The sequence below is a fragment of the Rhynchophorus ferrugineus genome, unplaced genomic scaffold (assembly GCF_030347505.1).
Source record: "Rhynchophorus ferrugineus isolate W39M unplaced genomic scaffold, kcgeb_rfMv2 rfM7, whole genome shotgun sequence".
NCBI lineage: Eukaryota > Metazoa > Arthropoda > Insecta > Coleoptera > Curculionidae > Rhynchophorus > Rhynchophorus ferrugineus.
Genome location: NW_027472586.1, coordinates 32,017,221 through 32,032,518, shown reverse-complemented (window position 1 = coordinate 32,032,518; position 15,298 = coordinate 32,017,221). Strand labels below are relative to the sequence as shown.

At 31.4% G+C, this 15,298-nt stretch overlaps 1 protein-coding gene across 3 annotated transcripts in view; it reads right to left on the bottom strand.

Moving 5' to 3' along the window:
• The window catches only part of EcR (Ecdysone receptor), a 604,745-nt gene that overhangs the window by 403,255 nt on the left and 186,192 nt on the right, over positions 1-15,298 (bottom strand). Inside the window, exon 1 of one of the 3 annotated variants that reach the window (XM_076409506.1) lies at positions 8,354-8,672. The exons of the other annotated variants lie outside the window; for them this stretch is intronic. The gene's annotated coding sequence lies outside the window, so the exon portion shown is untranslated. Of the gene's footprint in view, positions 1-8,353; positions 8,673-15,298 lie in introns of those variants that run through there. 3 annotated transcript variants of the gene reach the window in all.

Genomic DNA, 15,298 nt, shown 5'->3' with positions numbered 1-15,298 from the left:
CTAAATCTACAAAAACAACTTAAAATTACTTGAAAATATTTAGTATTTGTACGTTGTCCAACAATAATTACGTAGTCGTGTGTCATTTTAGAACAATTTCTTCTCATTATCGTTTACATACATTTTACATGGTTTCAAACGTCAAAGATTAGCAGCAACAAGAATTACAATCCACCGCAAGAATTTTTATACAGCCGGTTTTCTTGCTATCTACGTTGAGACACTAAAACAAATTACAGGGGCTATATTATATCGATTTTTATCTATGAAGCAGCAACGCTACGAACATTTTCGAAATACTTATTTAATTTGTAGAGGTACTTTTAAGTATAGTGCGAAATATTCGACGTATTGAAATTAAAACGGTTTTTAAATTGCACTTCAGACTGTCCTACATTTTTTTATTGCAATCATTTTATTAACTTGATTATTAATGACCGTGCTCGGCTTATTGAGAAATGTAATTTATGTACATTAAAGTCTATGGTCCTAAAAGTTACATCAACTTTTATATCTTATTCTTTGTTAAAAAATCTTGTTCGGAAATAGAATTTACACCTGTCTAATATTATTATTATTATTTCGTTTATTAGTACACAATTTGGGATTTCATTTCTTGAAAATGATATAGTCCAACTGTCAACATAATTCATAAACTTCATCTTCGGAAAAGTACATTTAGTGTCTTTCATGCCTAAATTTCTTCCATTATTTCTGTCTAAGCGTTGTCTTCTTGCTTCAGACGAGGGTTTTTCTCCTACATTCTACATTCATCCCAGGTATTCCTACTTAAAGTATCTTTAACTACTTAAGGTAATTTAATACTAGGAATTTTGTTAAATAGTAATGATTTATTGCATTTAAATAATTAAGCAATATTTAATGAGATTCTTTGCCTTTACTACAAGACAAGGAAAATATGCTCCCAATGGCAATATTACAATCACATAGTTTCTTGGGGCTGATAGATATATAGGAGATTATTCTACCCTAGTAAGACCCAGAAGTAAGTAGGTAGGTAAATGGAGGTTCTAACTTGAAATGTATATGTTCATTTACGGATAACTCAGCCTGTCCCATCAGCTTCGTTTCAGGTTGAATGAAAAACTAATGGCTTTATCCTTAGTGAAATGCAGTGGCAGAGGATATAAACTGTTATCGAAGATATTCTGCTTGCCTTCTAGAAGAACATTAATGCAGATACTGAATAAGGTTCCTTTTTGCTGCTGGAGTAGTAACCTCTAATTTTGGTTGTTAGTTCAGAAAATTGACTGTATAGACCGAACTGCAGTTGTCATATTTGACAAAATGTACCTCAATTTAGGTAGGTTGTTAAATTAGTTGATTCTAAAAAATAATACAACAGAACCATTAATAGTTATATTATTTTATTTTAATGTTAGTTTTAAATATTAGAAAGAAGATAATATCAGTGGATTACGTGTTTTGGGTAGTGGAGATATCTCTATGATTATATAAATGTCTTTATGGTCAAGGAAAATTAATGTTATTGTAATATATCAATAAAATATATGTAAATAAATTTATTATTTATATTCCCAGTAAAAGTAAAAGAATTGTTTTAAATTTCCCGCTAAATTTTTAAAATTCCCGCTAAACATTTTTAAATTTCCCGCCGTAACTAACTGTCATACAGGGCATGCGTAAGCGCCCTCACACGGGGATTCAGAGCGTAATTTAAAACCAATATTAACATAGGAGATGCGCTTCTAAGTTTCTTTATTCTATGATCACCACCAAGATGACAGGTTAGTAATAAAGTTAACGTATTTTGATATATGTCATCGATCTGATGACATATTTATCAAGGTTTTGTATAATAAGTTAAAATATAAAAATTACAAAGTAATTATACATCAAAGAGTGAGAAGCATTTAAAACTCCAAGGAAGTATTAAAGTAAATGCCCATATCTAGCTGTTATAAACTCACATAAATGGGAAGAGAATGTGATGAATACATTAAAACACATTTAGACATGAAAACGACTAAGGTAAGTTATTTATATTAAAACCAGACAGAAATATGATGGTACCAAACAAAATAACGGCAACTAAAATTCATATGACAGAATACCATACTCATACGAAGTCCTAAATAACAACAATTTGAAAATATTACATTTACTAACTTCAATATATTTATATTATTTATATTTTTTTAATATTTTTTATTATTTTTATTATGTTTTATTTTTATTAATTATATGAATTGAGAGAGGGTCTGCTGTTTTTACTGTTTTTGCAAATCGAAGAGATTGGTAAGGAAACAATGAATCAATGGAGAAATTTTAAAGATAAATGGATGCTTGGATTTTTATATATCGAACAATAAATTATGTTTGTTACCTTACATGTTTTAATTTCACTTTTTCCTTTTAAAATTAAATATGTCAATAAAATATTAAATAACTTAGACATAACATATAAGCTAAAAGTAACAGAGAGTAAACTTAAGACCTAAAGAATTATTTATATATTGATAAATAATTACATATTGTTTTCAGTCTTATTTGAACTAGCGAATTCAAGATAATTTATTCTATTTATATTATATTCTTCAAACATACGTATAATTTTCAACAACTGGCAACGTTGGAAACGCAAATCCTTGTGCGCATGCGGGGATTCTCCCGAACTAGACTCTTGTAATTAAACCTAACTACTGCTGAGTGACAATCTTAAAGGTCGTTCAATACTACAGAGTCCAGGTGCTGGCATGTTTATACCTGATTTAACAGTCTTATAAAACAATAATATCCCTAGAAAGCAAGACGTGCCACTATTAATCACGACGCAGTCGAAGCTGTCAGAGAATTGCAATATTTTTGTCTGAATCCCAAAAATCAAAACAAGAATATTGAAAACCAAAAATATACACCATTATATCTAAAAATACTATTCGTCCTGTTAACAAATTCCATTTTTTCACGAAATTTATATCGTGACATTTATTTAAAAATATATCTAGCAAAAACAAGCAAAACATTTCAACCAGATCTAGTCTAACGACTATATTTTCACAACCAGAGTACCTCTGACAGCACTAAATTTGATATACAAATTCAGAACGATGTACAAAAAAAAACAATTTATTACAAAGTATAAACATAGGCATCAGCTCGAGTGAGAGACAGGAACAGACGGCAATGTCGACTTTTATCATAAACGTATAGCTTTATTAGTGTTGCTTAGAAATATTATTTTAAAATTTCCCATTGAATAGTTTCCAAAATAGTTTGTTACCATCAATCTTATCACATTAATGTAACAAAACATCTTATAGCAGTTTCTTCATAAAATCCAATTGATTTTCTTAAAGTGTACCAAATATATTCCAATATAATATGTGTGAAGAGTTTTTTTAGGTTAAAGGCTGAACCAAAGGCTCGCAGCTGGAGGCATGTCGAATTTTACATCGTGGAATAACGGTCAACAAAATACCCAGAAACATAATGAGAGATGTTGAACACGGACGGGGTGCCAGCAGAGACAACTAGAACACGATAACGAATAGCTGGCAACCCCGAGACGTTTATCTGGGATGTTATTCAAGGGTATTTCTATCATTCAGTAACCGACCATCGTTTGGTTTAGACGTGCCACCATCGGCTGCCCAAGCCTCGTCTCCAGGTAACACCGCTGCCATCCGTTTTATCTATTTTGTATTTTCTACATTTTTTTATATTGCCAATTAATAACGGTAACATAATGTAAACACCACTGTTTCATTACGTTTTACCTCCATTCACCGAGCCATATAACATTACCCTAAAGTTTCATTAAGAAAGTTGTACAAATCTTGGAACAAGTAACAATCAGAGGCTGTTATGTCTGCACTATCCATCCCATCGCAGATGTTTAATAAAATATGATATATTTAACATACATTACGGTTAAAGTGTTATAACATGTTTGTAATAAATAATTAATAAAACCACATTGATAGATATAGTTATATCACTTATCTTTCTGCGTGTAAGCTTTTAGTAGGCATGTAAATAACAAAACTAGTAAGTATAGTCGACATAAAATATTGATTTTCATTCCCATTTATTCTGGCTATTTAGGCAATATTTAATTGTTATTAAGTTATATATAAACAACTATGTTGATCACCGAAATTGCTACAAAGTTATACTGTAGTCATCTTCACTAGATATTCTAGATTTAAGATCAATTTGTATGTCTACTAAACATGATTTTAGAAATCAGTATTTAAAAATTTAGTCATAATGTTATAATTTACTAAATTAAATAAGCTAGGCAACAATAAAATTCACTAATACATATGAATATAAAATAAAATAATACAATTCGTAAATTAATATGTTCGGACTGATTTTATAGACAAGATAGTATCTTATGATTGTTTTATTATATTATTAGTAGATCTTTAAGCTGTTTAACTCCTCGATTTTACTATAGTAAGAGCACAGTGGTAATTTTGATATATATTACACACTTTAAATTTTTGTTGCTGTTGTTTAAAATATTACTTTTCGGTATGTTTTTTTCCATTCTGACTTTTTCATACAATTTAAACTAATCAATGAAATGCAGCGAAATGGCGTTCTCAACACCAGGTATAACAGCTCTGAAATTACATGTATTAAGTTAACCCTCTAGACGCTACTCTATCGTCGTCACTGCAGCTACCAAGTGGGTATATTTTATTTGTAGTTGTCAGATAACTACGCAACCTATTTAATAGATACTGCTTTAATATAGACTGAGATATTTGTAACTGATACTGGCACATGCGGCGTATGCTTTGATAGAATGTGACGATAACAATAATATTCTCTTCTCTAATAAGTGAAACGTGATTTATTTATATTAGAGTTAACAATTGCTATAATACGGTTTGACAGACAGCAGGACTGTAACAATAGCAGAAAAAGGGTTATGGCCCCTTCACTATACCAGCACATAGTGGCATAATAGATACAGTGCCAATAATATTTGAGTAGAGGGGATGATAATTGAAACTAAGAGAAAAAGAGAACAAAGCAGACAATGTAGCGTGTTGACATGAACGTGTAAAGATAACAAACTTCGTATAGATTCAAAGAAAGGAAGTAACTCAGTAAGTAAAATCTATTATCTGAATTAGATTGGATAGTTTTCATAGTGATTATTAATTTAGATAAGTTTAGTTTTAATATACTTTAATTAGTTAAATTTTACAAATGATAATTATGTTTGTTTTTCTTTCATTCATACTTTGTTCTGTGTCCTGAGAGGAGATCCTAATAGATAAGGGGAGAAATTAAATGTTCAAGGTACTGCTCAATAATTGCTTGACTGCATCCAGCTCATTTCTAAATGTTCGTCCTTTTATTTTAAATCATGACTCCAAATACAGGGCAACCGACTTCCTATATTTACAATTTTATAATCTGAACAATAACAATAACTGCTGGCTTGGCTGGCGCAGGGAATGTCGTAGATTTATGTTTGTGATTGTCCTAAGGCAAGAGTGTAAAATCCGACAAGGAAAATGATCCAAGTATCCAGGCTAGGTGAGACTGGATTTCTTCTGGGATGATTTCTAAGTTGGTCACTCGCCAGTCGGTAGGCTGCTTAATGCCGAGGACAGATAAACCCTTGCTGGTAAAAAGAAGACTTTAAAACATTTTTAAAAACAATAACTTTTCTATATAGTTCATGACGACTTTGACTATATTTTTTAAAAGGTTCTCTAGGTCTAGGTTATATATGATTTAAATCAATTAAAAAAATGTTAATCTGTCAATGTTTTGTCAACATTCTTCTGTGCCCCTCTCCTTTTCGTAAGCTTCTTTTAATTTTTTCTACAAACCTTGTCCTGACAATAATGAACACGACAAAAAGTTCTGAGGTTATGCGCTTACATACATTTCGACCACTCGGTTTTACCTATTCACTTTTTCTTTCACAATTTTGCCTTCCTGTGAAAAGTGAATGCTTATATGGAGAAAGAATTTTTTGAGCTAACATTTCTGTGTACTAGGCGCTACAAACAAGTAAACTCAAATAAAATGAAATGCGCACAAATCAAGCAACCAGAATGATACTTGTCATATCGGTGACACAAAAACAAATCACTTTCTGTATTTAAAATGAAAAAATTATTAAACGATGTTTTTTAATTTAAAGTCATATTGTTCCAAATGTTAAAAATTAATTGTGAGTTGGCATACAAATCTATTCAGAATAATGTGATAATATAAAGTTACATTTGACATTTTTTAGAAGGTATATTCAGTAGTGAAATAAAAACATGATATGCCAAGATTTCATCCTAATATATAATAACAAAATTCGAGAATAACAAGAATTGTTTGATCTGTGTTCACAAGGTTGCATATTTTAGCAAGCAGCTTTTTAAACATTAATCGGTTCATTTTGAATATTAAGAATACATTGACATATAGAAAATACAGAACAGAAGAAATTTATATTTCTATAAGAATTGATAGTAGTCGATATAGTTCTGGAGACTACAGAGAAAATTAAAATTGTTTTGATTGCCCTTTTGCAAGTGAATTTGTTCGCATGAAACAATACAAATATGAAATAAAGTTGGACGTAAAATAGTAACGAAAACTAAAAATAAACTTGAAATAAGGTACCTGGAAATGAACAAATTTGCTTACAGGAAATAACTTGAAAAACTGTTGAAAAATTGGTCATGAAAGCTAAAAACTAGTTTTGTTTGATTATAGCGTAACTTGCTCTTTTATTAAATGGTATGGCCATAGTATAATCGTTTTGAACGTAAATCTTAGATGAGAAATATGAAGATTTTTAATAGGTTACTCAAATGAGTTATTGAAAATATACAGAAAAATTAAAGAACTAACCACATAATTTATAATTGATGGTCCATGATTGATGTTACAACTATGCATTTTTCACATTAATTTAGTAAGTGTTTAATTTTTTATATATTTCAAGATTATAAAAACACAATATGACTTTATCAATTCTTATTTTAGTTATTTACTTGATAACCTAGTTTGAAATATGTTTAAAAACTAATAATATACCATTGTTTAGTGTGACTGTCCTTAAGTCCTTATGAAATTATGGATATTTTGTTAATTATGGGGATTAGATATAAAAGTAACCTTATATCTTCATTAAGAAAAGAACTTATTTTATTAAAATATTGAATACTTTTAATCACCAACGCCATTGTCCGTGTTTGGGATCGAAAATATGTCAACATAATATTAATATTTTACTTGATTCTTTTATAAAAGCAATTGATGTCATTAACTATAATAATAACATAACTAACTTAATAGATACAGAGCGATTATTAGTTTATATAGAAAAGAAAACTAGCTTGAGTATTTTTATAATAAATAATGTGATGAAAATAATTTTGTATATACTTATTTTTTAAAATACTGTAAAAAAAGTACCTGCTGTATCTGCTTCATTAATCCTCTGGAGACAATTATGTTCTATATACTTATATTTGATGTTCTGAAGTCCTTACTGTATTAAAAATAATCTTGACTATCGTACTTTGTCATATTTTCCTATAGTATTTTGAAATTATGGATATTTTGTTAAGTATGGGGATTAGATATAAAAATAACTTTATATTTTGATTAAGAAAAGAAGTTATTTTATAAAAATATTGAATACACCTAATCACCAACGCCATTGTCACTGTTGGGATCGAAAATATGTCAACTTCATATTGTTGTTTTACATGGTTCTTTTATAAAAGTAACTAATGTCATTAACTATAATAATAACATAACTAACTTAATAGATACAGAGCGATTATTAGTTTATATAGATAAGAAAACTTTAGCTAGAGTATTTTTATAATAAATAATGTGATGTAAATTATTTTGTATATACTTATTTTTTAAAATACTGTAAAAAAAGCACCTGCTGTATCTGGTTCGTTAATCCTCTGGAGGCAATTATGTCTACTTTGTCTACTATGTGTACTTTGTCATATTTTCCTATAGTATTTTGAAATTATGGATATTTTGTTAACTATGGGGATTAGATATAAAAATAACTTTATATTTTGATTAAGAAAAGAAGTTATTTTATAAAAATATTGAATACACCTAATCACCAACGCCATTGTCAGTGTTGGGATCGAAAATATGTCAACTTCATATTGTTATTTTACTTGGTTCTTTTATAAAAGTAACTAATATCATTAACTATAATAATAACATAACTAACTTAATAGATACTGAGCGATTACTAGTTTATATAGATAAGCAAATTTTAGCTAGAGTATTTTTATAATAAATAATTTATTGTAAATTATTTTGTATATACTTATTTTTTAAAATATTGTAAAAAAAGTACCTGCTGTATCTGCTTCGTTAATCCTCTGGAGACACAATTAATAACCAAAGAAAAAAATAAACCAAACAATGTTTTTAATAGATCCGATACACTACAGTATTTTCACCAGGTCAGATTATGCGTCGATACCGTCACCGAACGCGGCGGGAACTCCTGATGCACCCGTTATCAGGGCTGATTACGCGGCAACTGGCTCGGAGGTCTCAACGGCGCGCAGCTTTGACCCTGGGATGGCGCGGAGTCGACGCCTTCGACGTCGATGACGAGAAGGTTAGAATAAGCCGATGCTGTTGCGGCTGCAGCTCGTGCAACGAGATATAGAAATGCCCTCGATGCATGTGTACATATGGTTTCAAGGACAGCCGCTCTGCGGTTGATCGAGATGGGCTCTGCGACGTTGCCACTTACTCATAGGCTGTTAGTTTAGTCTGCACGTTCGGGATATGCTCGTCACCGTCGCCGCCGCCGATAGGTATCCAGTTGTCTTTGGTGCCACTCATAAAATTACTAGTTTACAGAAATATGATGCGCCGCGGTGACATGGGAGATAATGTACTAAAATGATTTCATTGAGCGTATATCCTTTATCTAGTATCAGATAGTATAAATTAGGTTTGTCGAAAAAATATCGATATCTTTGTTATACCGATATTTTTCCATATATTTTCAAAAAAAAAATTAAATATCTTTCTTAAACATTGTAAAAAAACCTAATTATTTATAATAAACATTTAAAAAATGGTACTTAATTTTAAAGGAACTTTTAAATATCTTTTGGACCAATATATTTTTATTTTTTCCTAAAAATATCGATATTTTTTTGGCCGATATATCGATATTTTTTTTTAAATTTGGAAAATACGATGGAACAGTGCCTTGAGCTAAAGAACCTGGATCGGCTGGTGAACCTTTTAGTTGTAACTATATATAAAATATTATTATGTATAACAATATTTATATTAATATTCACTCTTATGTATATTGTTTGTATCTTATATGTTTCGTTTTCTTTTGTTTCCACATATTTTTATATTTTTATATTCTTATGTTTTATAGTCTTTATACTTCTTTATTATATATGTTTATACTTGTATATTTTTATAAATCAAATTTTTTAATTTTTTATAATTTTGTACTTTTATGGTCTTTTTTTTATATATTTTTGATGTTTTTATATAGATACAGTGATAATTATTTCTTTAGTTATAAGAAAAATAATCTGTAATTTTCTCTTTCTCTTGTCTGTTTGAATTGACAAATATACAAATTTTTCGTTTATATTACAGTTTTTGTCTCTTATATAAGTAGTGTTCCACAAGAGACTTTAAATAAATATGTCAAATTGGCTGACTGCTGAGACAATTCGTACTATCTATACAGTATGAGCAGCTGTGCTATCTGATGGACAATTATTTTCTTTTATATTTATTCCCGAGCTATTGCATCCACTTATTCCAAAAGGTTACAATAATAACTCTGCCCAAAAAGTAAACTGTTTTGGAGCTCAAAGTACTTTTAGCTGTTTAATTCAAAAACCATAATTTTTTATTTGTAGGAAAATCGTTTTTCAATATTCGACCACCGTTCACATGGTCAAAATACAAATGTTATGTTCGTGATATTATTGTAACAGTGAATTTCACAGTAATTTTGTTGAAATTGGTGCAAAACATATTAACATAAACATGCCAAGGAAATATATAAATTCAGTCCGATGATCCAGGGCAAAATTCATCCAAATTCAAAATTAAGACAATAATATTAAAATAAGACAATCCGAAATTCTTCCTTCATCGCAAAATACCGAGTCTGACACTTTCTTGATCGATTTCTGAACACAAACTTGCTGTTTCAGGAGGCAAGTACTATTCACACCAATCAATAGCGTCTTGTGCTTTCAAATTAGTTTGTGTTCCATCGAATGTTGCACCTATTGTACCCAAAATTGTTGGGTCTAAGAGTTAATTCGTCGCTCGTTTATTTCGTCGATTTTATCGTCATTTCGCGACTATATAATTATACTTCGGGTTTAAAACAGGACATTCCATACAAAGGACCTGGAGAAACAAAATGTCTGAGTATAAATAAAAAAAATTATGATAAATTAAATAAAATATATGAAAAACAAAGTGTGTATAGATAAAATTGTTGGTATAGATAAAATGAACGTCAACAGCGAACTGTGAACGTTCAGGAAGACAGGAACAGGACGAATAAGTTTCACTGGGTGGGAACGGGTAGGAGGAACAGGAAGGAAACTGAAAAAGTCACTTTTTATATGAAAAGTTTGTTCAATCTATCCTCCGAGTCCCAGCATCTTTGTACTGCAGCTCCGGTAAAGGTTCTGGTGATAGTATAGAGGTTATTGTGGATACATATATTCTCGACAGGGAGTTGAGAGTGCCTGTTCATTCCCAAGTATCCCAACATGAGAGAGGATACACACTAGCGTCAGCAAATGACCAGCCAGCAAGAGTGATGGCAAGAAACTCAGAGATTTGGAGATAAGGGAATGACTGTATTTCCGTTCAAAGAAGCAATTCAGTATGAGTCTGAGAGAATGAGCCATTTTCTGTTTGGTTGGGTAGACACACATTTTAGGGCCTGGTGTGTAGCGCATAATTGATTGGTGAGTATCGCCACTGTTCAGCGAGCCTGAAAAGGCAAGTTTGCCCATTACAGACAAAGGCGCAACCTAGTCTTATACTTGATTTGGAGACACTAGTATAAATGTGCCTGTCGGGAGCACAGTAGAGGGAGAGTAACTCAAAAAATGTTGCTCTTTAAAAGAGAGGCTCCCTTTTCGAATATAGACAGAGGGAAGAATCTATAAAAGAAGCTGTCTAAGTCCAGGGGGGAGATTTGGGAAGTTTTTAGTTAGCTCTAGCTATCAAAGAATTCTTGTACAAATTTGACAGCTGTCGGATCATTAGTTTGTGAATTATAGCATTTTGAGTGAAGCAACTTTTATTATTGATTTTGAACGACCGTAAACTGAAAATGAATTAAATAGCAGACACTCTAAAGATATCAACTAAACGTGTACATCATATCATTCACGAATATTTTGGTATGAGAAAGCTCCCTGCAAAGTGGGTGCCGTGAGAGCTCACTTTGACCGAAAACAACGACGAGTTGATGATTCGGAGCAGTGTTTGAAGAGGATCAAGCGTAACAAACCCGAGTTTTTGCGTCGATATGTGACAATGGATGAAACATGGTTCTACCATTTCACTCCGAAGTCCAATCGACAGTCATCCGAGTGGACTGCACACGATAAACCCCCTCTAAAGCGTGGGAAAACGCAACAGTCGGCTGGCATGATTATGGCGTCTGCATTTTTGGATGGAATATTGTCACAACTCAGTGAAAGCGATGGTAAAAGTCATTGAATTGGGCTTCGAATTGCTTTCTCATAAACCGTATTCTTCATATCTGGCCCCCAGCGACTATTCCCTGTTCTCAGATCTCAAGAGAATGCTCGTTGGGAAGAAATTTTCGTCGAATGAAGAGGTGATCGCCGAAACTGAGGCCTATTTTGAAGCAAAGGACAAATCGTACTACAAAAATGGTATCGAAAAGTTGGAGGGTCGCTGTAATCAGTGCATCACCCTTGAAGCGATTTATGTTGAATAAAAAAAAAACTAATTTTGCGAAAAAAATGTGTTTTACTATGGTAGGCCGAGGAATTTTCGATTGACATGTTAAAGGGAGATAAATCCAGTTTCGGAGAGCGAGTCAGACATAGTGGAGGAAGTTCTGGGTACACGGATGGAGGGGTGGCAGTCGGGGGTAGAATAATGAATCCATGAACAGACCAGACAGGTGGAGAAAGATAGTGCAATCAATCTTACCGAAAACTTCAGGGTCACAAACTTATTGCTGATGATGATCGGAAGGCACCCAACGATAATCTGAGATTTAAGCACTAAGATTTAATTATGTATATTAAAATAATGCCTAGTTTATTTAGTTATATTGTTGATAAATACATGACGCTCTCATAACTTATGTTATTTATACATAGTAATACAACCTATTTATAAATTATAACAGTCTGTAATAATACAAAATAGAGTTGATAATAATTTGATGCTTGTATTTTTTTTTGGTGTATTGCGTTATTAATTTATATTAATTTTTATTATTAATTAATTAATTATTAATTATTAATTTGTATTGAGAATATAAATATATTAGGATACATATATAAATATTAACTTTTAAGTTTCTCCAAGTCTGAAAGACCTGAAAATCCACTATCAATAGTATATAAAGCTATAATTGCAAACCAGTGATGTCTCGCCAAATGCCAACAATTTTTTAAACCTTTATACGAATTATTGGTCAATATATATTCCTCTGAATATAAAATTTTACCAGATATTTGGGTTTTAAAACACTTCATTGAATTCAATAGTGAAACAAGACAGACCTTTTCAAACTGCGAGATTAAGCATATATTGGTTTAACAATACCTCCTTGTTACGAATGTTTAATTAACGTTACTTAACCATTATCAGACCCGTCTTACAATTTAAAATGTTTTTAGTGTGTAAACAGAAATTGTTAAAATCCAAAATAAGTTCTCCAAAGTCCCCGGACTAGCATAATAAAACACATTTTTTTGGCAAAATTAGTTTTTTTCATTCAACATAATTCCCTTCAAGGGTGATACACTGATTATAGCGACCCTCCAACTTTTCGATACCATTTCTGTAGTACTATTTGTCCTTTTTGGCATCAAAATAGGCATCAGTTTCGTCGATCACCTCTTCATTCGACGAAAATTTCTTCCCAGCGAGCATTCTTTTGAGACCTGAGAACCGGAAATAGTCGCTGGGGGCCAGATCTGGAGGATACGGTCGATGTGGAATCAATTTAAAGACCAATTCATGGACTTTTGACACGATGAATTGTCTTGGTGAAGCAGCACTTCCTTTTTCTTCAAATGCGGCCGATTTTCGGCGATTTCATCCTTCAAACGCTCCAATAACGCTATGTAATAGTCGCTGTTGATCGTCCTTCCTTTTTTCAAGGTATTTTCTCGGCATCAAGCCAAGTTTTTGCTTTAACTGTATTTTCCCTTCAAAAACTTTTTCAACTTTCCTTTTCACTTTGTCACAAAAGTTGCTTAACTCAAAATACTATAATTTACAGACCAATGATCCGACAGCTGTCAAATTTATACACGCATCTTTTGAGGGTTAGGGATCATATGGATTTAATTCTAGTAGCGCCATCTATGTGTCAGGCCGGAGACTTTTCAACTGAGCTGTTACAATTAAATATTACTTCATATCTTCATCGTTCATTATCAATTTTGGTTCAATATTAAATGATAAATGAGCTAGACATGATGACAAGATTGGATTATATATCATGCAATGAAATATCTTTAATAGATTTAGTAAAATGCGTTTATTGCCACATTTGTGGCGAATTTTTTAAATTTTCTAAGCTTTCGTTCTTGATACACGGTTCTATGGTTCGCTGACTTGATTTCAAACCATTTTTTTAATTAAAATAAAAAGTCAGGATTTCGACAAATATTGATTAAGTACCACATAGAGGATGTCAGTATATTGTACTATATATTGTTTATTATTAAAGGTTTAGAATATACATTTACAATATAAATTAATTTATTAATATAATTAGTGATTACATAACAAAAAGTAGGTCAAAAAGTGAAGCTTCCATCACAAACCTACACCACATCTGGTTTTTACATATCCTCGACATTATCAATATTTGAAACATCCGTCGTATAGCCCAAACTTTTTGTGTGCCTCTGTTTTATCAACTGTTGTAGTAAGTATATTATTGTTGTTGTTTGAGGTGGCAATATCAATCAGTGTTTTGTGGGAAACAGATTAGAATGCGAATTCTTTATTTTTAAATAATACGTCTTATTATAGCATCTCAACGAGAAATTTCACTGTTTATTTTTATCCTATTACATTACTTAAAGACAGAACCAATGGGAAAGAAAACCCTTTTGCTTTTTTCTAACCTAAATTGTAAGGATTCTTAATCAGCTTACGTTCAACGAATATAAGACACATATATTTTACTTTTAACATAAGCATTTCTCTGAACCCAACTAATTTATAATATTTTAAAATACTGCTTTCAATGCACTGCGTTATACAATGTTGGCAAAAGAGTCATCTATAAACCTATCCAACGAATTGAATATCATAGAACATTCTAATACATATAAAAATCCAGCGATATTCTTTTTCTCAATGAAAATTTTTGACTATTGAAAATAGCGGTTCCAGAAGGTCATTTTATTCATACTTTTGTTCCTTTACTTCTGCAAAGGAAACCCCAACTAAAAAGGAAACTAATAATTCGACTTTGTTAAGATGAAGTTGGGGGTTTCTTGTGGCTGATAGTGGATCCTCGTGTGATGATAAAACCGCCGTATTGTCAGCAAATGTTGCAACAGTAGTGTTTCTTGAGGTCGGTAGGTCAGCTGTATACAATAGATATAACAATGGACCAAGATCATTGCCCTGCGGAACACGTGAATATATTGAATGTAGGTCAATGTATTCGTCACCCTGTTTCACAATAAAATGTCTGTCTGTGAGGTATGATTTCACTAGTTGAAAGTGCGTACGGACAAAAGCTTTTTCAATTTAACCTGCAGTCCAGTGTGCCACACCTTGTCGAAAGCTTGAGACATATCGAGAAATGCAACGGAGCAATATTTTTATAATTTAAGTTTTGGTTAATTTGGTTCACTAATCTATGTATTTGTTCTGTTGTTTCGTGTTTATTAAGGAAGCCATATTGATGGTCTGGAATAATATTTCTCTTTTTTGTGATTATATTGAGTTCCTTAATGTATAGTTTTTCAAAAGATCACAGGAAACCGGCTTATAGGACTATGAGAGGAGACGTCTTCTGATTTTTTCCCGGTTTAAGAATCAT